This window comes from Crocodylus siamensis, chromosome 6 (assembly GCF_052110815.1).
Source record: "Crocodylus siamensis isolate JL-2025a chromosome 6, ASM5211081v1, whole genome shotgun sequence".
Taxonomy (NCBI): domain Eukaryota; kingdom Metazoa; phylum Chordata; order Crocodylia; family Crocodylidae; genus Crocodylus; species Crocodylus siamensis.
This window is the reverse complement of record NC_143400.1, coordinates 89,824,419-89,850,194: the sequence shown is the minus strand read 5'-3', so window position 1 is coordinate 89,850,194 and position 25,776 is coordinate 89,824,419.

The window sequence follows — 25,776 nt, the reverse complement described above, 5'->3', positions numbered from 1 at the left end:
CCAATTGATTGTGTGGGTGTCTACACCACAGTCCCCCAGTTTTTTAATGAGAACAGGGTGAGAGACAGTGTCAAAAGCCTTCCGGAAGTCCAGGAAGATGATGTCCACTGCTACCCTTGCATCTAATGATTTGGTGATCTGATCATAGAAGGCCACCAGGTTGGTCTGACAGGACCTGCCACTGATGAACCCGTGTTGGTTGCCCCTAAGCATGAAATCCCCTGCTGGCCCCTCCTGGATGTGTGCCAGCATAATTTTCTTGAACAGCTTGCCTAGGATTGAAGTAAGACTAACTGGCCTATAGTCCCTTGGGTCCTCCTTCTTCCCCTTTTTGAAGATGGGAACCATGTTGGCCCTCTTCCAGTCCTCTAGCACCACACCAGAGCACCCCGAGTGCTCGTAAAGCCGCACCAGGGGTCCTGCAATGAGCTCAGCCAATTCCTTTAGTACTCTAGGGTGGAGATCGTCCGGACTGGCTGACTTGAATATGTCCAGTCCCTCCAGAAGCTCCCTAGCTAGTTCCTCACTAACTCTTGGCCCAGGTGTGCCTCCCTCCCCTGGGGCCTGAGGGGGGCCCAGTGGGGGGGTGGCTGTTCCGGTCCCTGCTTAGGAAGACGGAGGCAAAGAAATCGTTAACTATGTTGGCTTTATCGTCTGGTGTGACGACCAAATTTCCTAACGTGTCCTGCAGGGGCCCCACATTACCCGGAACCTTCTTTGGAAGAGGAAGTGTCTGGACAACGGGGCTCGACCTTGTACCCAGACTGCCTTGTCCTCAGCTTGTGCCCCTACTGGCTCTCTGACAGGTTTTCTAACTACCAAGGACCCTGAGGTTGGCCTGACTCATTGTCTCCCTAACCTGACTCTGGTTTGATCTCCTGGATAACCAAGCTGGCTGGCCTCCAGACCCTGTGCTCTGCCTGATCCTGGATCTCTGACTCGGTTCCTTAGATGCATCTCCTGGCTCCCCTATGCTTGGATTCCACATGCTCCCCTTGGATCTTGATTGCTTCTTCAGACCCTGAGTGACCCTCAGACCTGACTCCCCATGAACAAGCATGACAGGGATGGGCAGAGGAACAGGGGGAGTGCCATCGCTGAATATTAGACATTGCACAGGATGATGGCCTCCCCATGACTGCATCTTTAGCATATATGTAAGACTGGCATCAATGGCTCTTCTGAGCTTCTGTACAAATTCAAAGGTTACAGCCAAAGATAGTAATCCAAGGTAACAAGAGAAGAAAAACAGATCATTTTGACTCCTAAATAAATCACTGTGAGACTCTGTGATGATCGAGCTGTGGAATCAGATGTGTTAAGAGGGCCCTTAGGAATAATCCTGCCACAACTATACTCTGTTTAGAGATACTGTGTACTAGGCAGAAGGAAAAAGTAGGCTAAGTGGCTCTATGTGCAGCCTGTCTACTGGTCAAAGAATCAGAATAAAAGCTGGTACAATTTAAAACACAGCCTGATGAACCTACAAACCCAGCCAAAATGAACCACTGCACTGCACACTTAATATCCCACCTGGGCGGACTATGAGAGAAAAATGACCCACAGGTGACAGACAGTGGTCATATTGTTTAATGAACTATGAGAAGACACTCTAGTACTGTGCTGATGACAGTCAGATTAGGATCTATATACAACTGTATAAAGTATCTATATATAAGTCTCTATATACACTGTATAAAGTAGCCTGGGAAAGACTCAATGTAAATAAGATTCCCATTTACAAAGCACAAGCTCAGCTATGTTACAGAGGAGTCTAGCATACACCTTTTTTCTTTTCTTTTAAATAAACTTTGAGCAAAATTCAGAGGGAGCCCAAACAAATGCAAGGCAGAAATTAGCGGCCTTTATTTTTCCTTTTTGATCTCTTCACCTCTGTCACCAGTGCCCCCTCCCCCTTTTCCTACCTTTTGCATTTACATTACTTTATTCCTTTCTATTCAGAGCCTCTGCTTTCTGTAGGTCCATTCATAGCACCTGGCAAAGTAGGCTGTCACCTCTGAAAGCTTGTGCCTCTCTGAACAAGTCCATCTTTAAGGTGCTACCTTGCTCTGGCTTCAGAATGTAAGACAAAATTATATTAGCATAGTGACTCCCTGGCTGGAAACAGATGTCCTAGGTGAAGCACGATCAGCTGTGGCATGATGTCACAGCACAGCTGATCACACTCTAGGGACATCTACACATGTCCCTAGTTGCTATGCCGCAACCTGGGACATGTCTGCAAATGGAAAGAACACGCCTCCCCTTGCAGATACCCTCCATGTGAGGTAAGCAGGGAAAGTGGGCAGGTGCTCTGGGAGCTTGAGGAGCCCTCAAACCTCCGGAGCACCTGCCTGGGGTGGCTGGGAGAGTGCAAGGAACTCAGACTGCTTATACTCTTCTGCCGAGAGCTAATAGATGCCCACCGCAATGAAGTGGTAGAGTCTGTTAACACCTTGTCTTGTGCCGCAGATTTTCCTTTGATATGGCACAACAAAGGGCATCCATGTCTACTTGCTCACAATGTGTGCTGCCAGAAAACATTCTGTGGTGGTCAGAATGAGAGCTCGGGTGATGTCTGTTTCCTCCCTTAGGCTCACTTTCTCATGTCTGGATGTATTATACTGTCTCCAAGAATCAGTGAAACCATAGCTGGTTATGAGCATTCAGGGAATTAAGTCAAACAAAGGAGAGGGAAAGCCCAAACTTTTCCAAAATCATGATACCATCTTTTTCCAGGCTGGGTGCCATGGTCAGAGAAGTCAGCTGCAAAGCCTGAAGCATCAGGAACCTCCACAAATAGCAAATGTACCCCATCGTCCTGAACCAGGGCGGACCGAGTAAAAGAACACGCACCCCACACAAAGTCGAAAACATGCCAAAGTCCTCACATCCCATTTCTACAAAAGTCCAGTTAAAAAAGGAGCAAACCACCATGTGTCAAACTGTCTGCTTCCTCCAAGTCTTGTTCCACTGTTCTGAGCACAGCAGTAGGAGCTTCCAAAGGAAAAATACCGAGCATCCTCAGAATCCCCAAACAAACAGCTCAGACACTCTTATACCGCTCTTGACTTAGCCACAGTCATGGTGCTAGGTCAGGTTTTTTGGCTGACAACTCTGATTTCATTTAAATGTATACGTACTTCTGGAGTGAGGCATTTTTCAAAAAGTCCCTCAGGTATGTGCTGTGGTAGGGAGGAGATGAAACGGGTCCTACTGGTGCCGCTCTAGAGCTCTCTAGTGGTGGAGGTGGAAGGTACCTGTAACAGGGAACCCTAACCCTGTTCCTAAGAGACAGGGTGGTCCCTTTAAGTCCAGGAGCTTCCAGTCACAGCCAGCTGGTCAAGTAGGGGTTAAGGCTCAAGCCCTGCCAGCCGGTCAGGTGACAGGAAGAGGAAGGCCAGAACCCTACAAATGGCAAGTGGAGAAGGCCAGAGGGGCAGTAGGGAGGTGGACTTCCAATGACCATGGTGCTGTGGCTGTAGTCTCTGTTGAAAGACTACGCCATGCCCCAAACCATCCTCATGATCATCTGAAGTAAGCAGGCATGTTGCCTCTCTTGTTTCTGTATTATCTTTTTTCCATTAAATGGCCTTAGAAGCCTACGTTTTGTGTTGAATGTTAAGACCGGTGGTTTGGATGAGGCTATTTGGGAGGGAGGAGGCATCATTGGGGGACCACTGCAGTGTGGGGACCCCAGTGCCGGAGAGGGCACAGTATTTGGGGGGGTGAGCTGACCCCAGTGCCAGGGAGGGTGCAGGAGCCCGAGTGAGGTGTGTGGGGGTTTTTTTGTTGTTTTTTTTTTTTTGGAGAGCTAGAGCCTGGCAGTCAAACCCTGATTAGTGGGTTGTTTGGGCTTTTTTGACTGACAGGCCTAGCTAGAGAGAAAAGGGGTAGGCCCACAGCGGCTGAGAGCCCAAGGTAAAGAGGAATTTACAAATGCCTTCTGCGAGGCTTGAGCTGCGGTGTAGGGGAGGAGCGCCCCCTGGCATTGGGGCATACAATGGGCAGCCTCCTTCTTAATTAAACGGCAATTATTTAACAATAAGGTGTGGCAGGAGAGAAGGCGGGTGGTTGGCCCCTAGCCACCAGTAGATGGACCCTGAGCAGGCCCCCCTGTTATGGTACCGCTATACAGATGTGTAGCTCACAGGCTATGCAGTTTATGTGAACTGCTTAAGCTTATGGGACTTAAACCCTCTGCAGAAGTAGAGTAATTCTTCCAGTGCAAGAGATGCTCATTTTTCTTCTCTTTACCATTCTATCTGCTTTGAAGTTTTTACAGGTAAGAACAGTGGGGGCTGACCATTTTAGCAGGTGTGCCACAAACTAGCCCAGCACCCTCTTTTTTGAGTGCCACTGCTCCCCTTCCTCTGCCTGACCTGCTGCTTTGCTTTCTGCTCCTTGCCCTGTGCTCTGTGCCCAGCCTGATGCTCTACTTTCTACTTCCTGCCCTATCTGCTATTGTGAGGTGTGTACCCTCCTGAATCTGCCATGTGCCTAGCACAGAGGCTGCCCATGTCAGTTTTGGCACATGTGTTATTTCATGCTTTAAAACTGGCAGGCAGTTATTTTGGGCAGTGGGCCATTTACTGAGTTTTGAGGGCCGCGTGACAGGCAGCCTAGGGCAGGTTAATATTAATTTTCTAAATTTTTTTTTTAGGGGCCCTGCAGGCTGGATAGAATGGCCTGGCAGGCTGCATCCAGCCCCCAGGCTGCATTTTGCCCCCCCACCCTATTTTAAAAGCCCTTAGAAAGCAGTCAAGGTAATAACAAACGTATTGGTAGGCCTGAACTGAATACACATTTGTTATTTGGGACCCAGTTGTGCCTATATCTTTTGTTCCCCCCTATTTGTTGCATACAGCAAAAGACACGGCAGAGTAGGCTCCAAAGCCTCTATACTGTTGGGACCAATGCACAGCAAAAGGCTAATATTCTCCCGGTACAGGAAACAACCAGATGCAGTTCTGTCTGACTCCAGCCAAAACATTCTCATTCCCAGATGCAGAAACAATTATAAAAGCAGAATCTGAAGCAGCAAAACCTCAAGGTCTGAGACTAGGAGAGGATGGACCAATAGCAGCCCAGTCCTAGCTCTGTATTTTGGCATGTTGTGGTGTCTGACTAGTCAAGGTCCTTTACGCAGCATCAGGCAGACACAATAGAGGGTGGCTCACTGCTGAATCATCCCGAGAACGTTCTGTGCAACCCAAGCACGCTGGGGAGCTGGGATTCATTAGCCAGGAGGAGTCCAGGGCACAATTAAGACAAGATTATTTCTCTGGCTGCCCAAATTCCTTTCCCCTCCCCATGCAGCTTTCCATTTAACCTAATGAAATGCAGCCTGCTGCAAAAACTTGCTGAGATTAGAAAAACTTTGTTCTTTTAATTAAGAAAACAAACAAACCACAAACTATTTTCTCTTTGATAAGAATTTGACAACTTTTCTTTGCTGAAATCCAGCACTGGAGTGAACTCTCCATAATGGGAGGAGATGCAGCCACTCAAATCCCATTATTGCAAAGGTAAAGTTACCATATTTCATAACACGAGGACTTGGAAAAGCTAGTAGAAGAGGGCTGCAGTTCCTTACACTGGACTTGTGTACTGGTCTCAATTCTGACCTATGTTCAGTACAGAGGAAAAAGGCTGTACATCTATTTACAGACCCTGACCTTTATAAGCAGTGAGAGCCTCACAAGACTACTTGGCATGTGTAAGAGCTGTACCAAGGCTGCTGTAAATGTATACGGGACTGGCCAAGGCCATTTTTACAACAGAAACTACCTGTAGCAGAGAGGAGATTCAGAGGGTGGCAGAGGGCTATAATGTGATGCTACTTCTGGCCCTATGCCACCCAGAAGCTGTCCTTAGTGAAAAGGGTTTTCCTACTCTAAAGGACTGAGACTAGTGGCCGCTGCCACTTTTTTTGGTAAGGTTCAGCCACCAGAGAGGCACAAAGCAGGCAGGAGTATGGGTTTGTTGCATCTCATTCTTCACAGTTTTGGGCATCTGTGCAAAGCAACATAAATGCTCAGAAGCACTATGCAATCATGTTGTATAGGAGGAAATGATGACCCCAGATGCACATCTGTTTTCAAGTCACTGCAAAACTAACTTCCTTCTTCAGTGAAACAGGAAATCAGCTGCAAAGCTGGCATGGTTTATGATCATTGCCATGAGCCCACAGTGTCAGTTAGCAATTTATTGCAAGTACGCTGATGCTGAACAGTTGTCAGAATAGATGGTTACTGGAAGGATCGTGGAGAGCTGCAATGAGCCAAGTGTTCTACTTAATTGTGGAGCTCAGCTCATTTGAAACAGAAGGGCTGTCTACTAATTACCACTGATAGCCAAAGCCCGTTTACTTTTCACAGAAGATGATTTACTGCTTCCATTCAAACTTCCACAAAGACCTGATCAAACCTGAAAACAAGATTAAGAAACCTAGCATGGAGCTATGAGCCATGGCAGAAAATAGAAAGTTCTGCTCTGAGGCAGGGATCCTACAGAGCTAACGGTAAGTAAGAATGAGCAGGTTTAGCCCACAGGTTCATTGCTTCACTGATATTGTTCAGGAAAATTAATTTATATCTTTTGAAGGAAGGCATTGGAGATAATGCAGCAGAGTTTGAGCAAGATATAGCCAGAGAAAGACCCTATGAAGTTTCTTTTTCTGCAAACACAATTTTGCAGCAGCAAAACTATGCTAGCCTATATTCAGGCTTGTACCAGTGGCAGCATTCAAGTCTACTGTGCTTAAGTGGAAGATTAATTGGAAAGGGAAATTCAGAGCTTTTCAATAAGATGTACAGCATGGACCACAATATCAATCCCATAGTATTATTAAGTGTATTGCAGGGTTGCTTTGATGCTCCAACCGTGACAGATATTGTAGATACACAGAAGATCTCATCATCCAATCAAACAGGGGAGGCAAGTGGCAAGAGAAAGGAAACACCATTGTCTCCATTTTATGGACATGGAACCGAGATGCAGAAAGACTGACGACTTGTCTGTGGTCACACAAAGGATTGTGACAGCTGGGAGTGGGATCAGGACCTGGATAGTCTCAACCTGAGTGCATCTCCCTCCACACAGGGCTATGCTACTTCCCGTTGCAGTAGGAGAGAGATGAGACATGTTCCACATACAATTGTTAAAAAAGACACTAACACCTCTATACAATAGTATCTGTAACCTCAGTGGTATCATGGAATGCCTGGTGGTACGGGGAGGTACCAGAGTGCAATTGGAAAAGGTGGAAAATTGGAAAAGGGTGCACTGGAAAAGACTGGTCATCAGTTCCAAGGACAGAGAGACTCAAGGAGTTGCTGAAGAGCCCATGCAAATGACTCGTTCCCAAATGCTCCACATGAGGAGTCTGGTGGTTCTTTGATTACTTCAGCTGCCGTACAGTATATAAAGCAACTGCAAAGGGAAGAAGAAAGCAAGGAAAGTGCACCACCTTCGTCAGCCAAGATTGCGGAGCATGTCACACTGTGTTACCTCCATAGGAATGAGGACAGGAAGAGACCGACAGCAAGCCACAAGACAGAGAGACTGGAGAGGTGGCCAACTCTTAGAAGTGCCAAAATATTTTGTAGGGACTGATCCAACTTTGCACAGCTCTGCTTTATACTGTCACTACAAACTTGCACATTATTCCAAGGAAGCACTAACACATAGTCTCGAAAGTCACTACTCTTTTAATTCATTCATCCTTACTTGCTTGGCATGTCCCTTAGTAGCTTCATATCCAGACTCCACCAAAATATAGTTAAGAGATATCTGATTCTTAAAGCCTAGCTGGGTAAAAAGAGCAACTTCTCACTCAACAGACTGGTCCTTGTTGGGTTTTCAGGTTCGCATCTGCTTGCTTCAAACAAAAATTAGTTTGTACTGAAAATACAACATGGCTAGGAGAGAACGGGAGGAGAGAACGGGAGGTAGTCCATTCCATCTCCTGCTTCATTATCAGGACTGCATGTTAACGTCCAACCTGCCCTGTTTCTACCACTTTAGAAACAGAAAGCTTTCAAAAGAGCTGCAGCGGATACCTGGCCTGCACAACTTTACCAATGACAAGTCACAAAGAAGAAAGAAGCCCACTTGATTCACCTGCATGTACTTACTTTGGGTCACACTTCCCTCACCTTTATATGAAGGCTGTGCTAGATCCTCCATTTCCGCAATGGTTGGCATCCTACTGAGCCCCAAGCGTTTGCTGCCATTTGGTCTGCTAGGCTGTGCTTTAAATTTATACAAGCTTTTATTCTTCTTTTTAACAAAGAGACAGGCTACTTATAGATCTTAACCTTTTCCATAAGCCTTACACAAGATGCCTCTAAACAAAGTGTAACTGGTTGAAGCCCTAATTGCATGGGCATTAGAACAGCCTTGTGACATTTCCTAAAATCCTCAGTGAAGGACAGGGTCCATAGCCTAAGACGGATATAAAGGGTCTGGACTATGCTGCCCTAATTTAGTCTTTGCAAAAGCTCAAAGGTAAATGAGGAGAAAAATGAAAAGTTTCTGATCCATCTGCAGAATAGTTTCATTTGATCAGAAGTGAAGGGAAGAAGCAATGCATTTTGATGAAACTCAAATTGTATTCTCTACCAAGTAATAGAAGATTAAAGCCTCTATCTCTAAAGCTGCACAAGCTCCTTAGGAAGATTATAAATCATTCCCTATCTTTTAACCAATCCCATTTCAGAACTGGCTTTCCCACGAGGACCCTTTGTTTTGATAAGGAGAATCCTCTGCAAAGATTAAAACAAACAGTTTTCGACCGAACCGTTCAGAAATTATTTCAACTTCATTTCCCTACTTGTTCAGCTGTTCCCTTCATTAATTTTAGAAAATCTTGGTGGTGAAGATCTTAAATCTTTGAGGAATTAACGGCTGTAGGACATACATACAGGTACCTGGCCAGCAAACCTTTTGTTCCCGCTTGCTAACTGAAAGGATGCTTTCTAGATGCTGAAACCAATTTAACCGAGTTCAAACTTAAAGAAAAAAAATTAATGGCAAATTCCATGCAGCTAACACCACAGACTTGTCAACATCTGAATCCAAAACTTGGTTAAGGCAAGTTCTCTGCCAGGCACGATAATTATATAAAAAGGGGCTGCTTCTTATGGTTTATAATACAAGTTGGCAGGGGGCTGGACTGGATGATCCAGTAAATCCTCCTTGCCTCTAATTGCTATGATTCTATTTAGCAACTCGAAGTATAAATAGAAATACTGATGATGCATGAGGTTTCAAACCTGCAATATAAGGAAGGTGAGATCATCTCTTGCTTAACTCTGAGACCCCAGTTTCCTGATCTGATTATATAGGACTACATGTCAAGAAACAGTGCAATGTGCTACTTCTGTGCAATGTGCTATGCAAAATGTGGCTTGATTTTTCAGCTCTGTGGTTATGGGCAGGGGTGCATCCATGCATGGCTGCACCCCCCCCCAACTGCTTTTGGATTGCTCCACAACAAGGAAACCTCCAGGGACTTTTTAAAGCCCCTCCCTTCCCCTTTCTATTCAAAGGCATGCCACTTCTCTGCCCCTTTCCCCCACCCGACTTTCCCTGCTGTCCTGGGGGCAAGGAAGCACCATAGCTTCATAGATGTAGGGTCGGAGGGGACTTGAGCAGATCATCAAGTCTGACGCCCTGCTCTGGGCAGGAATGAATACCGGGCTTATATGACTGCTAGTAAGTTTAAGCTCATATGACCCCAGCTAGGTAGTTATCAAGCCTCCTTCTAAAGACCCCTAAAGTAGAAGCCAGCACCACTTCCCCTGGAAGCTGGTTCCAGATCCTGGCCGCCCTGGTGATCCTCCTTGTCATGCTGGGGGCTGGGCTGGGCTTAGGTGGGGACAGGGACAATACCAGCAGGGATGGATGGGCTTTTCCCTGTCCCCACACCTGCTCTGGGCAGGGTTGGGGAACAACTGTCCTGCGAGGCTGCTGCTACTGTCCATTCCCCATCTGAACCCAGTCCAGCTGGTTCTGGAGTTGGAATCATAGAACATGCAGGTTTGAAGGGATCTCTGGAGGCAATCTGGTCCAACCTCCTGCTCAAAACAGGACTATCCCCAACTAGATCATTCCAGCCAGGGTTTTGTTGAGCCAGGCCTTAAAAACCTCCAAGGATTGAGTTTCCACCACCTCTCTGGGTAACCTGTTCCAGTGTTTCACTACCCTCCTAGTGAGAGTGTTTTTTTTCTAATATCTAACCTAAACCTCCCTTATTGCAACTTGAGCCCATTGCTCCTTGTTCTGTCATCTGCCACCACTGAGACCAGTCCAGCTCCATCCTCTTTCGAAACCACCCATCAGGTACTTGAAGGCTGCTCTCAAAATTCTTCTTCAGTCTTCTCTTCTGCAAACTAAATAAAGCCTAGGTCCCTCAGCCTCTCCTCAGAAGTCATGTCTCCCAGCCCCCTATCCATTTATGTTGTCCTCCAGCTTGTCCACATCCTTTCTGTAGTGGGGGCCCCAAAACACAGTGCTCCAGAAGTGGCCTCACCAGTGCAGAATAGAGGGGAAAAATCACTTCCCTCTATCTGCTGGCAATGTTGTCCCACCCCAGAGTAGTGGAGAAAGCGGCAGGCAGGGGAGTAGGAGGGAGGAAGAAGAGGGGGATGTGCTTCTCAGCAGGAAGGGGAAGGGAGAGGAGGAAGATTTTCACCTGTTTTAGGGACTTAAAGCCTGCCCACACTTGTGGGGGTGGAGGAGGCTGGGAGAAGAGGGTGCAGCCACCCTTGCAGTGTGATTTGCTGTTCCCAAACTCCACTTCAGGAAATCTTGGATTTATCCCTGATTACAGGAAAGGGAAGAAGAGGATCTTAATGAATAGCTATCTTCTGCCATGAATGTTCAGGACATGTCCGGTGCATGTGCATATGTATACCACAGCACTTCAGTATCAGACTGAGCGCTGATCAGGAATCTTCCAATGAAGCAGGTTTTCACTAAAAAATTCCAGTATGACAAAACTGAAATGTTTTGCAGACATGTGTTGGATTCCATGGACGTGATAAAACCCCACCCAGTGTCCTGTCAGGTCCCTGGTAAACTCCTGGGCTTCCAGAGTGTGCACAAGCAGGATTACTCCTGGAATGCAAGCTGTCTTGCAGCCGGGCAGTTCAGGGCTCCTAGGCACTTCACAGTGGTACTGGGAGCCTGGAAACCTTGTGCGCTAGATCCAGACAAAGCTCAGCTACCAGCTCTGAAACTGTGAAAGCCCTGATAACGCAGCTTGAGTCAGAGCTTTGGGTGTTTTGATCCTCCATGCTTGACCTTATCTTCCAAGGCTGCAAAACTGTCTCAAAAAATGGGATTTGGCATTGCAGCATGAAGGTTTTAGACTCCCAAATCCTTTTTCATAGTACTGCCATCCAGCAAGATGTCACTTATTTGATATAGCTGTGTTTTTGATTGTTCTTCCTGAGGTGTAACACCTTGCATTTGTCCACACTGAACTTCACCCTGTTATCTCTAGCCCAGCTTTCCAATCTGTCGATCTTTCTGAATTGCGTTTGCATCCTTTAATGTGTTTGCAGTTTTGTGTCATCTGCAAACTGGCTCGATAGGTTTTCTTAGCTAGCATCCAAATCATTAACAAACACAATGAGCAGCACCAAGCCAGAGATCCATTTGAAACCTCCTGCCACTGACATGGATCCACTAATAACTGTGGTTTCCTATGGCTATTGAGCCACTTATCTATCTACCTTGTATTTTTGTCCAGCCCACATTTCTCCAATGTGTCTATGAGAAGGTTGTGGGGAACCTTGTCAAAAGCCATGATGAAGTCCAGATACACTGTATCTACAGTCTTCCCTTCATCCACCCAAGTAGTTACTTTGTCAAAGAAGGAGATCAGGTTTGTTTGACACGATTTGTTTTTCATAAAGTCATGCTTGCTGCTTGCGATCAGCCTTTCCTCATCCGGATGCTTGCAAATGGCCTTCCTTAAGATATGCTCTAGTAACTTCCCAGGTATTGAGATGAGTAACTAGTCTGTAGTTCTCCGGGACTTCCTTTTTGCCTTTTTAAAGAGGGGCACTACATTGGACCTTTTCCAGTCCTCTGGTACCTGGCCCATCTTCCATGACTTCATGAAGATCATTGCCAAGGGCTCTGAAATCTCTGTCAGTTCCTTCAGTACCATGGGATGAAGTTCATCTGGCCCTGCTGACAAATTCATTCAGACCTATCAAAAGCTCTCTGACGGTCTCTTTTGTTATCTCCTCCCTCATTTTGCCCCCTTCCTTATCCAGATAATCTGTATTAAGTATCTGGCTGCAGCTTAATTTTTGTTGTGAAGACTGAGGCAAAGTAGCTGTTGAGTAGCTCTGCCTTCTTTGCATCTTCTGTTAGGAAGCTGCTAGCTGGCTTGTTAATAATAGTAGGGCCACAGCCTCATTATCCTTCTTTTCTGGCCAACATACTTACAGAACCTCTTCTTCTTGTCCTTAACCTCCTTCACAAGGTGCAGCTCATTCTTCATCTTCGTCTTCCTAATTTTGTCCCTGCACATTCTTGCTATTTCCTGGTATGCTTCCTTTGTGACTGCCCATTCTTCCATTGCCTCTATCTTTTCTTTTCACATCTGAGGCATTTTAGAAGCTCCTTGTGCAACCACATTGGTCTCTTGCCATTCTTCTTGTGCTTCCATTGTGTCAGGACAGTCTCTTGTTGGCCTTCCAGTACTGTGCCCTTTTAGAAGCTCCCAGCCTTCCTGGGTTTATCCTTCAGTTTGTCTTCCCATGACACCAGGCCTATCAACTCCTTACATCAGATGGAATTTGCCTTTTTTGAAATCTAGCATCCTAATGTTGCTGACCTTGTGCTTTCCCCCTCTCAGAATCTGGAAGTCTATCATATCACGATTGGTTCCTCCTAAGTGACCCATCACCTTCACATCTTCCTCCAGTTCTTCCCTACTGGTCAGGACAAAATCCAAGATCCCATTGTTGCATCCTCCACCTTCTGGAGCAGAAAGTTGTCCTTCACCCAAGTTAGGAAATGGCTTGATATTTCGTGTTTGGCTGCATTATGCTTCCAGCAGATGTCCAGAAAACTCAGGTCTCCCATCAGTACCATCCCATTGCTTTTGGATAGATGCATCACCTGCTTTAAGAGTGCCCCATCCACCACCTCTCCCTGATTTAGATGGCCTATAATAAATGCCTACCATTATACAGTGCGGCATCTTTCACCTTTCATCTTCACCTCAGTGCATTCTGATTTGCTGTCTTCTTCCTGCTGAAGAAGGCATGGTTGACAACAGGTCTTCCATGCCCCTGAGATTTCAGGATGCCCACTGCTCCAGGCTCTACCTAGGCACCTACATTTTCAAACATCTGTGTTGGTGAGGAGGAGAGTCTGTCTCATAGGGCTGCTGCTCCCTTCTCCCCAAATCACAGGAACCTCTCTGTGGGGCCAGCCACGCTCTGCTGTATTCTCTTGACTCAGTACTGCTGTTTTCTCTGAAGACCAGAAACCTCCTGAAGAGTGTTACAAGGGCAGCTGCATGTTAAGGGAAACACTGAGTGCAAAGGAACCAAGGCAGCAGGGGAAAATGAACTGCAGAAGGAAGGTAACGGGTGCAGGCCATGTTTGATGAAGGATGACAAATGTGGTGGAAGCTTTTTGGTGCAAAGACTGTCACTGGGTGCATCTATACATGCACTTTACTGCTCTGCAGTAAAGCGTCACTGTCTACACATGCACCAGTATTAGGGTGCAGTAAACTAATTAACTCCTGCCATAGGACAGTACTGGCAGGGACAGTTCTTTCTTATGGCAGAGCACTTTACTGTGCTAAATGCATGTGTAGGTTCTGACTGGGGGCATAAATTGTGCCCAGTCAGCCCGGCCAGCCAGGGGCCTATTTGAGCCTTGTCCTGGCTCAAATAGCTGCTGTTTTGGGCGCACATGTAGATGCTGCTCCTGGAAGCTGTTCACTCCAGCGTGAACTACTCTGGAGTTTATCACATTGCATTAATTTCATGTGTAGACACACCCAGTGTGCTAGTACAGAGCCTAGCACAAAAGGACTTTGGGGGTCACTAAGGAAGGCATTCCTGAAAGTCAGTCTTCATCAGAATAAATAATGTTTGTCATCATCATCATCATCATCATCATTGTAACCGAAATAATCAGAAGGAAACACCATGGATTCCAGCCCATGGAGTTTCCCACCAGAGTTTCCCCAGACAATTAGGTCCCTTAGATTTTATAGTATGCTTACTGGTAATTCATTGGATACTTAGAACTTACTCCTCATTGTTCTCCCAGTGGAATAATTATGATCGTCCCTTGTAATTATGAAAGCATGTCCCTTTCCCAATTAGATTATAATGCCATAAGATACAGTACCCTTTGCTCTGATGGAGCCCAAACTCCTTTGTGTATGCAGCTATTGCTTTACTCGCCATGCAAATGTCACCACCTGCACAATAGAAACCAGACATCCGTTCTACCGTGACCAAAAAACCCCCAAAACATGCCATGCACAAATTAAGACAGGAGGCTAAAAGGAGTGGCATAGCCATTTGAAACTGCCAGGAGAATTTAGGAAGGTAGAATAGAAGTATTGAATTAGACCAGGAATAGTACCATAATTACCTGCATGGAATTATAATAGTAGTACTTAGTTTTGTATCATTAGATATTGCATGAGATCTGCACTGACTGCAGGTTATTAGGATGCTGATTTTACACCTAGTCTAAGGAAAGCGGTTGTTTCTGCACTGAATCAGGGTCTGCATTTATATTTGTAAACTTTACGTAGCTACAATTTGCAACTGATACAATTTAACCAGACATACTAATGGGGAAGGCTATAGAGTAGTTATGATCCCAATGCTTTTATTATTGCCTCATATCTTGCCCTACACAAATTGCACCCTGCAACTAGCGTTAAGCAATTCCTGAATAGGCTGCTGATGGAATACTTGAGTGCCGTATGATTAGATGACACAGTAGGAAAAAAACATGGGACCCCTGTCTACACCACCGCTTCCAACATTTCTGTCACTGGTAGACTATTACTGCTACAGAGTCTGAGATTTGTCAGTTCAGTATAATCATATAGTGAATAAGTAAGACCCTTTCCTGGATTTTCCTGAGAGGTCTCCCATCCAAGTACCGACTCACTTAGCTTCAGAAAGCTCACAAGGACCTCACAACTGAAAGCAGAATGGATGAGCAGTAGTTATGATAATCCCTGCTGCATTAATCATGGGATAGATTGTTACTATGCGCAGTGATGTGCCTCACTATAGCTGCCCAAGATCATAAAGCAGTATGGAGGCAGAGCTGGGACTAGAACCCAGAACTTCTGCATTCCTACCCTACCCTAGGTGACCTTTTATCATAAGCTTGTTGCTCTCACAGTATTGTATGGCTTGCATTCTTTGTTTGATAGGGACCTAGGAGGACTCTAAAGGCAGGATCTGTGAGTATGAGTTATGATAGTGTCTGGGAACTCTTCCTATCTGGCTCTAACTAGCACCACTTTTCTTTACTACACTAATCCCTAAATCCACACTGAAATTATTTGCATAGGAAGTGGAGATGGAAAAAGAGAAGGCAGGCAGGGGTGTTTTGCACAGTTACAGTAAATTAGAAAGAGCATATATGAAGTATTCCCACAGAAATGTAATAAATCACACAGCATCTGCCTTCTGCTCCTGTAAGCTGATTAATTGCAACAACTGAAATGCTGTATCTTCTAAATCATTCATTTTCAGAGACACTGATCTCTTCTCCTTTGCCCACTCTAGTGATTTTCTCAATTAATAGCTTTTAACTGTGCATTTCCCTTGGATACTTCATCTTTTTTTCTGTATTCTCCTGCACTATTCATGGGGTACCTGATGTTAGCAGAGGTCACAGGAGATACCCGAAATCATATGGACCAAACTTCTACTGTACCACCGCCCCTTTACACCACTGTGGAAGTATAACAGGGTATAAAAGAAAGTGGAACCAGCCTCTGGGGTCTCTGCACAAATTTTCATTTTTGCTGCAGGAGTGAGGTAGGAGAGAGAGAGAGTATGTTGAGCAATGGTGTGGGAGGCAAGGCAAAGTACAATGAGCTCTGGGTATTCTCTGCCTGCCACGGACCTTACATACTCTGGGAAGCAGAGCATAACAGTAGAGCACCTCTAATGCTGTTCAAGCTACTAGCATTTCCCAAACTGCCCTAGCTTTTGGCAGAAAAAGGATGCTTAAAGCTCCCTTTTGTCCTTTCCAGCTCTTCCAACCAGAAGAGCTTGGAGTTGGCTTGTGGAACCTGGCTTGCCTATATGCTTCTTGGACAATTGTGCCACCTCATTAACTCCAATGGATTTAATTCTGGCTTCAGAGGAGAATGAGACCCAAGAACCCAGATCTGACATCGACTCTATGGGCACGTCCCGACAAGCGCACACATGCAGGACATGCGTTTCCCATAGGACAAATAGCAGCAGCACATATTTGTCCCTGGGCCCGCCCCCGCACACACACTTCAGCAAGCTGCAAAGTAACCTGGGTGGGGTAGGGAAGAGCTGAAGCCAGCAGCCTTACCTGGGGGCTTCCCAGGGCAGCTGCCAAGCCAGCAGCTTGGAGGCTGGTTGGCAGCTAGAGCACGGCTCTGGCCAACTAGGCTCTCTTTCTGGTGGTGCATGCTGCTGCTGTGTGCACCATGCCACTTTTTGCATCAGGAGGTTTTTTTTTTGTTTTATTTTGTGTGTGTGGGGGGGAGTGGGGGTTGACACTGGGATCTCCTGGTGTCAAAAAACCCCACCACACTGCAAATAAGTGAACTGCTTTGAGGCACTGCAAATGCACTCATCAGGATGTGCCTCATTAGGGTGTAATCTTGCATTTTTGTACATCCCCACTAACTTGGTGTTTCATGAGTGTCTTGGGTGTGTAAGCAATGCATAATTCAGGACTCACACTTGCAACAGTTGGGCCTGAACTGAAACATTTGGATCTGACAGGACAAATACACAGGGTTTCTTGTTTGTTTTCTATATTATCCCAAAATCTGTGGCTCCACTTAACATTATTCAGAGCTTAAGAACATATTAAAATGACCCTCTGCAATACACCCTGGGGAAATACTAATACAGTTTAAATTGCTGCAAAGCTTCTGCTGCACAGAAGCTGAAAACTGAAGAAAGCCTCTTGATTTGGGCACCTGAATACAAAGTTGGAAGTTTGTTTGCCTCCTGTATTACAAAGTAATTCAAGAATGATGAATAATTTAAGAAACTGGTCAGCTTTTAAGTAAGCCATTGCACGCCATTGCTTTCAATTCAATAAAGCGTTGTGATAATTTAAATAAGCCAACTGGGGATTAAAACATATTTCTGGAGGATTAAGTTCAACTGAATGAAACTGATAATTAAAAAAGGCAAGCATTTGATCCATATCGTATTTCTCACATGCAGTGCACATTTCTTCACGGACATATCCGGAGGTCCTAATAGACGCTTCTCCAGAGCCAAATGCGCACAGAGGAGACCTGGATCTGGCTTCCTCTGTGGCACAGAACAGGCAAGCATTGCACCCACTGACCGTCTACAGAGCAATTCTCCATCCTAAGGCTGAACCTTTACATGGGGGTGAATGGGTGTCTACCTCTGGTGGTGGAGAAATCCTTGTCACTGCTGCGTAAGTCTTTGCCAGTGAAAGGGCAAGACCACAGTCAGTACTGAAAGTCCATTCAGATAAAGGATCTTCCAGAAGATAACCCTATACTTCCCATGAACTGTGTCATGTAGAAATACTGCAAAAGTTCCACGTGTTTTGAAGGATGTCTCTCTTCTTCCATGAAGCAGGACCACATTCCTTCTTTCCTCAGTCCCACACAGATGTATCAGTGTAGCTATCCTGCTACCTCTCTTTTCCCCCTACACATCAGCCGACACCCCCTGAATGCTCCCCCTGTGCCAGGCTATACTGCATGGAAATACCAGGCTGTGCCACAGATGCTACCTCCCAAACAGGAAGCGGCAGAGCTGCCTTCATGCAGCGTGGCGAGGCTGAGCTCATTAGCTCCGGCTCCGCAGCTAAGCTGGAGCCAATATTCTGGAGCCAGCTGTCCATTGGCGTTTTCGCCACAGCAAATGCTGTGGCTTCACCCTTAAACACACCCCGAATATTTCCATCTTTTCTGAGAGCAATGCAGATAAGATTGTTGAACTGCTGTGGATCTCAGTAGTTGCTGTGAATTCATTCCATGTAAGACCTCATTTTTCCTAAAACATTACATCTCGAGTGATTTAATACATTTGCTTAGAAACAGCCAGTCAAGAAAAACAAAAATCCCCTCTGTGACAACATTTCATTCCCAAAGTAGCCCCAAAGTAGACACAGGCAGTGTTGTAGGATCGTACATTATGTAAGTAACATTCAGCCAAGCACAAATCATATTTAAAATCGGCTATAAATGTTCCATACATGTTTTTAACTCTGATCCTACTAACAATTTTAAACCACAGCAGCCTGTTATTAGCTGAGTCACCTATCTTAAGGTAAACTTGAGTACCATAATTTTAATTTTTTTTCCCAGTCCTCTCATAACTGCCAGCCTCCATGCACCCATCCCATTATTTTGGATTTGATTCTCAAGGTATAGCTACACTGGACTTTATTTTATTTTTTTAAGCCAGGCTACCCAGATCCTCCACTAAAATCAAGGAGTAACAGTGATTTATACAAGCTGAATCTATTACCCTTTGGGTCCCCCCTCCCCAGCTGAGAAAATATTTACACAGATGGTTATTACCATATCTATTCAGAAAGCACGTAGGCAAACACTTATCTTTAACTCTTTGCTTAGTCACTGAACTTAAGAACAGGCTTAAGTGCCTTGCTGAACCAGATACTCCTTTAAAGAAAACACTCGCTGAAGTCAGTTCTGCAGCAAAAAGAATAGCTCTTGAATACAGTCCTGGGGCTTAGTAATGAAACAAGAAACTAAATAAGTTGTTATGAGCTTTTGGTCTCCTTTCTTGCATAGTGGAATTAGCTTAACCAATTTCCACACTTTTGGTAGAATATTCACTGAACAATCCTATTAGCGTAACATAAATTGAATGGGCAGCCAATTGTGAAAATAATTGCTCAACCTTTATCTCTCTAGCTGATTTCTGAGAGTTTGTAGTCGAGAGTCCTGTTAATGCTAAGCATGGATTGATCGGCCTAAAACTGAATTAATTTGATTTATCAAGAGTCATCCCTGCAGATAAAATGTTGCTTGATCCAAATTTAGTATTTTGACCTCTGATTGCAGTGCACAGCTAGCCCAACATTTACATCTGGAAAATAGTGCAAGATGACCTAGATCTACAACACGGCAGAAACAGCTCTGTTAAAGAAAACTATAACACAACAGGTTATAGAGAGTAAGCATAGTCTAGACAGTGATGCGAGTTAAGCTAAAGCCTCCTATATGGTCAATTCATGTTTTTATACCACGCAGGACTGTAAGATTATAAGAGGTAATAAAGATGGTATGTGACCTGAGAACCTCAACTCAGCAAGATTCCTACTTAAGTCATTAGGGCCTAATTTTCAGAAGGGCTGAGATGTCAGAGTCCCCACTGACTTCACTTGCTGAGTAATGGATATGTAGCAGCTCTAGAAATCAGGGTCTAAGAGTTAGGACTGAAGGAGATGGCCATGTGTTAGCACACATTTCTTGTCAGACAATCCTTGATCAAAAGTCACTGTTATCATGTCCAAATACAGAAACGGTTTGGTTCTCTCTCCATTCTTACCAGCTACTCAGTCTTTGTAATCACTGTTTATTTGCACTGCAGTCATGTCCAGTGGTTTCAGGCAGAACTCCATTGTGCTGGGCTCTGTACATACACCTACTAAAATATGGATTCTCTGTTGCTGTGTGTGTTTCATAGCCATTTATAGCCATATGCTGATGTAATACCCTGCCATTCTGATTGATGGCACTATGAACTTACTGTGCACCGAAGTGTAACACAAGGCTAGGGACAGACATTGCACATAAACTGGTTTAAATGATCAGAAACTGGCTTAAACCTGGAACAGAACAGATGTTCAGCGCACATAAGCCAGTTTGAAAATGGCTGAAATTGGTTTGAGATAAACCTGGTTGAATGTATCGCTTCTCGGCCTCTTGAAGGCTCAGACCGAGCGAAAACATTTATTTTTCAATCTTAACTGCTTTGGTTCAAACCAGTTTATGCAACCAGACCCCGTGCTGGTTTAAGATAAATCAGACTCCCTCAGCATCCCAGCATGCTCTCTGGGCTGGGTGGGGCTCTCTGCTCCACAGCAGGGCTGGCCCCTGCCCTCTACTCCCTGTCTGCAGCTCTGGCAGAGACTGCAGGGTGCTTCCCCCTCCCTCCCGCTCACCACTCCCTGTTAAGCAGGAATTCCCCTCCCCACCCCGCTCCCTCACTGGAGCTCTGGCAGAGACTGCAGGCATCTGCCTGGCTTCTTCCTGCCCCTCTGCCTCACACCTCCCAGCATTATCCAGCAGCTCACATGCTGGCTACAGTTCATCCTGTAGGAGACAAAAAAGGCAGACCAGTTTTTTGGAGCTGATCAACAGGTATCTGGCAATGTCCTTCCTTAGAAAAGCTGTTTAAGAAGAGCTTGAACTAATGGAGGGAGGCTTTGTTTTCTCAATGGGGTGCTAAACACTGAGTTAGGGGTGATAAACATTCCCTGCTGGGCTGCGCAGGATAGGGGAGAACATCAGAGTGTCCTGCAGGGCCTGGCCACCCCCCTCTCAGCTCAGCTCAGCTCAACTCTGTGGAAGGGAAGAGAGGGCTGCTCTAGCGCCTGAGCCACCGCAGGCATGTGACAGCCAGAACCAAAGAAATGAATAAGCAATAAATATGTGCTTCTTAGAGGCATTTTGAATGTTTGTCTAATATAAAGTTTGTGTTTTTGTAACCTGCAAATGTAACTTGTAACTGTCTGTGGAACTGACTAGGCCTCAAAGACAAAGCTATAGTTGTAAAATTAGCTGACCTAATTGTTTTTTCTTGCTCAGACTTCGCTGGAATCACCTGGCGCATACCTGGCATTGAGGAACTATTGATAAGTTGCCAACCCATGTCTGTCTATCTGTTGTTTTAAACAGCCAGTGGCTGATACCCTTGCAGTGCCCAGCTGGCCTGTGACAGATTGATCTATTTATCTGTTGTTATTATTTACTATTAGCTCTTTAATACTGCATTATCTGCTTGTCGCATTTATCTTTCTGTTAACTGTTGTGTGTGTGTAAGCTATAATAAATTTCCCATTGCTTTACTCCCAACTTTGGCTCCTCAATCCCGAACCAAACAGCCCAGTGGCTAAATTAATCTACTCACAGTGCCCAGCTGGCCTGTGACACAGGCATGTGCCTGAATTTTTTCAATCCAGAAGGGATTTCTGAACAGTTACAAACTGGTTTAGCCAAGCCAGGTTAAATTAACCTGCAAAGATTGAATCAATTCAGGCTCAGGCTTTTTGAATGTCTGTCCCTAGCCCAAGAGAGAATACAGCCTGCTGTGTCCCTCCAAAGAGTTTATAATTCCCAGCATGCCTAAAAGTCATCTTAAAATACAACTTATATTATTAGATCCTTCTGTAAGTGCATCTGTTTTTTTGTTCAGTGTTACTAAGGTTTATTTGGAATATTAGGTATTACCATATTATACATTGTAAATAACACAAAGAATAGTAAGTACAAATAATAATAGACATATCCTTTAGTGTTTCCTTAAGTTGTCACACAATTGACAATGTAAATTTGGCTGTATTCTGTTGCCATATAAAGGAAGTAGGCTTATTTCTGGAGGAAAAAATACTTACAAGCAGAGATACAGAAAGAATAAAGATTAATAAATGCTCATAATTCTAATGCAGAAATGATCAGTCATGCTTGGAGTCTGAGTGAATTCTCACAACTATTTATAGAAAAGCTGGTAATATTCATGGCTTTGTCTTTGTACCTCCCACAGAAGCTCCGGATTCAAGAGAATACATGCTTAATTTACAGCATATGCTTAAATCCTACCAAAGACAATTGGACTTAAGCACATATTTCAGTCATTTGCTGAATGGAAATGAACAAAAGACTTGTCTAAATGCTTTACTGGATTATGGCCTAGATGAATGTTAAACTAAGTCCACTGGTACTCATCTCAGTAAGTTATTCAAAATCATGTAAAACAGCAGTAGGCAACCTACTCTAGCTGCTGGCCAGAATGATCCACATCAGGTCAGAGATGAGCAGGCGCTAGGACCCACCTGAAGCCAACACTTCTTCCCACATTAGCACAGGGGCTGCCAAAGCACCCCATCGCCGAATGCCACCAAAGCTCCATTACCATGGGCCAGGTCCAACAGTTGTGTAGGGTGGATCTGGCCCATGGGCCATAGGTTGCTGACTCTTGAAGCAGAGGGTAACTTGCAATGAATAAGAACTACTAGCAAAGTTTTACTGTCAATTTGGGTTGAAAAACAAGCAGCTACTGCAGGCATATTTCCTGATCTCCACTGTTTTTTTATTGTTTAAAGTGAACCCCACCTTTAATAATTCTACTGGATCCTTCCCCAGTCGCTGAGACGTGTTCTTGGCTGTTCAGAAGATCTAATTAGTTTTAAGTCACTTTATCAGTGAATCTGGGATTTTTCTGCACCAGCTATCTTCCCTCACTTAAGGAATTAATGCTTATTAATATCTTGAGGCCATTATTAGCATCTGTACTTTAATCTGGAAGTTTGACTTGATGGTCCCCTGACTGAAAAACCCATCGCCTGTGAATCTGTAAAAAAGAAAAATGGAGGCTGGGGAGGGGGAGGGGGCAGGAAGAGAGAATTCAGACAACCATGCAACTGAAAGTCACTGAACAGGGGGAAGGCACTCAGGTTGAGGCAGAGTTTGACAGTAAGCAGCTTCCATTTCTCCCATCCAAGACCTATTGTAACTCTGTTAAGCTCCAGCACAAGCTATGGCAGATCGGACTCTGCAATTCTTCTTCACAGTCAATCACTGCCAGGGACAAATCCACAGGGTCTCACCCCCATCAACCCTGGACCCACCCCTGCTCTACTTGTCACCTGCAGCCCTGTACCAATCTGTACAAAAACCTTGTACTAGCTGCAACACAACCCATTTCTGGAAACACTGGTGAACTGGCATGGGGACTGCAGCTGGGGTCTACCCAGCTTTGGCCCCTGCTGGCCACTCAGACAGCAGTGGGGGAGGGAGGGAAGCTGGGAAGACCCTGGCTGGGGTCACCGTGCCAGTGGGAGAGAGGGGAGATGGGGATGTTTAATCCCCCTCCCTCCCACCCTTCATCTCAGACGCTGTCATGGCCTGTGTCCGGCCATGCCCCCACCACACGAGTGCCAGCAGGGGTGGGGAAAGTCAGGCAGACTCCAGCTGGGGTCTCTGTGCTGGTGGAAGAGAGGGGAGACAAGGGAGTTTAATTCCCCTCTCTTCCTCCGCAAACTGAAATACTGCCTGGGCTGGCTCCAGTCATGCCCCGCCACCACACAAGTGGCCAATGTGTGGTGGGGGCTGGAAAGCCAGGCAGACCCCAGCTGGGGTTCCCTTGCCAGTAGGAGAAGGGAGACAAGGGGGTTAATTCCCCTTTCTCCCCCTCCCCTTTGCCTGAGCCTGCTGCCTGGGTGGGCTCTGGCTATGACCCCTGCCTCTAGAGCAGTGAGGCAGGCCCAGGCTGGGGTCCTGTGTGGGTGGAAGAGAGGAGGAAGAGGGGTTTAATCCCCCTCCCTCCCCCTGAGCCTGCTGTCTCACATCCTCTGCCCCCTCCACTCCAGCAGGGAAAAGTCTGGCAGGGGCTCCTCCACCCCTCCAGACAGACCAGGCTGTGCCAGCTGGGTTTCCCACCCCCTTGTCAGCCAACTCTGGCTAGGAAGCAGACAGGCAGGGCCAACCCTGCTCTGCTCAAACAGACAGCCCAGCCCAGCCCAGGGCTGCAAAGCATGCTGGGATGTTGGGGGACTGATTTAACTTGAACCAGGAAGGGGTCTGGGACAGAAGTTCCATAAACTGGTTTGACCTAAATCAGTTAAGTCTGATACTACATTCAACCAGGTTTATCTTACACCAGTTTCGGCCATTTTGAACTGGATTATGTGCTCTAAACTTCTGTTCTGTTACTGGTTTAAACCAGTTCCTAATCACTTAAACTAGTTTATGTGTAAGTTCTGTCCCTAGCCACAGTTTGCAAGCACAGAAAGTCAGCTAGTAGCAATCCCACAACTTCCAGCCCTAGTTTACACCACTTCTTGTCTCTACTGCACATAATTAGAGCCAAGTACAGAAAGAGGCATGTTATTCACAGATCCCTAGAAGGGCTTCTTTCAAAGAACAGGAAACATGAAATGTCCAGCAGCTTGAGTCACATAGGTGCTTTAGCAATTTTTACCTAGATGCTGACTTTCAACCTCTTGACCATTCTCAAACTGCTAGCTGCAACTACCACTTCTTCAGCCTGTGTAATGGTCATCTGAGTCACATGACAGTTTTTCTATTCCCTGTTTGGTTGAACCATTTTAAACAAATGAATAGTACATTTTTAGCCTGTATTTTTAGAATATTATTCAGGCAGCATTCAAGAATTGCAGAAAGGGTCAATGAATACCCCTGGGTTGGCTGGGTCTGAGTAACAAATAATCCAGCCCCATGAATCACAGCAAACAAAACTCAGTGCTTTTATTTGGAAAAATATTCTCCAACCACCCAGTTCTATCCTAAATTCACTGGATCCAGTAATTTTTTTCCATTACATTACAGTGCATGGAAAATATTATAGCCCAAGAAGGATATAAAGAAAGCTGAAGAAAGAGAGATAAAGACGAATAAAAAACTGCTTTTAGAGACCTTTTCTACACTCACTCTTTGTCTTGTTGCTTTTAGTCATATGCTGTTTCCCCATGGATAATAAGAATGGTGAGTGCATCTGCAGCAACTGAATGGTACCCCCTATGTCGCACCACCAATTTGAGACACTAAAGGATGCCATTAGTTCAAGGAGCAGAGGAGGCTCCCTTCTGAGATCTTAGCAGCAGCATCTGTCTCTGCCTTGTGGTATTTTTTTTTATTTCCCAGCACTGCTTTCAGTCTTTCTCTGTCAGCCAGTTTGCATGCCACACAGTGACTGCATCTTCTTCACAAAACTGGTCAGCCTGTTATTAGGTCAGGAATGCAAAGAGCCTGCACAGCAGGAACAGGGACAGGCATGAGGCTCACAGCCAGAGAAAGAGGTGCTGCCCCACTCCAGCCTTGGAGTGTGAGCAGTTGTCTGATTTGGTGTGAACCGAGGCCAGTAGTAAGTGCATGTCCTGAATACAAGCAGAGCTATCACACCTTGTGGCCACAAACACCTCCACCATCTTCAGAAGTATCCCCGTGTTACTGAAGTCAGTGGGAGTTTGTTTTTCACTTCCCGTGGAAGACAGCCATGTCCAGTGCACTGCCAAACACTACAGTTTTGGCTGTGCAGCATATGCATGACTGTTAGGGCTGTGTGAAGCTTCAGTCCCTGATTTGATTCAGTGGAAATTCGGCCCGATTTGGTGGCTGAATCTCCGAATTGGAATTGAATCAGGAGACCCTTTAATTTCTGTGAATCGAATTGGAACCCTCCGAATAGATTTGGAGAGATTCGGTGATTCAGACAGATACACAGCTTTAAGTGTTTTTTCTACCTACCTGTAGGTGCTAGGTGGCTGGTGAACACTGCGATGGTG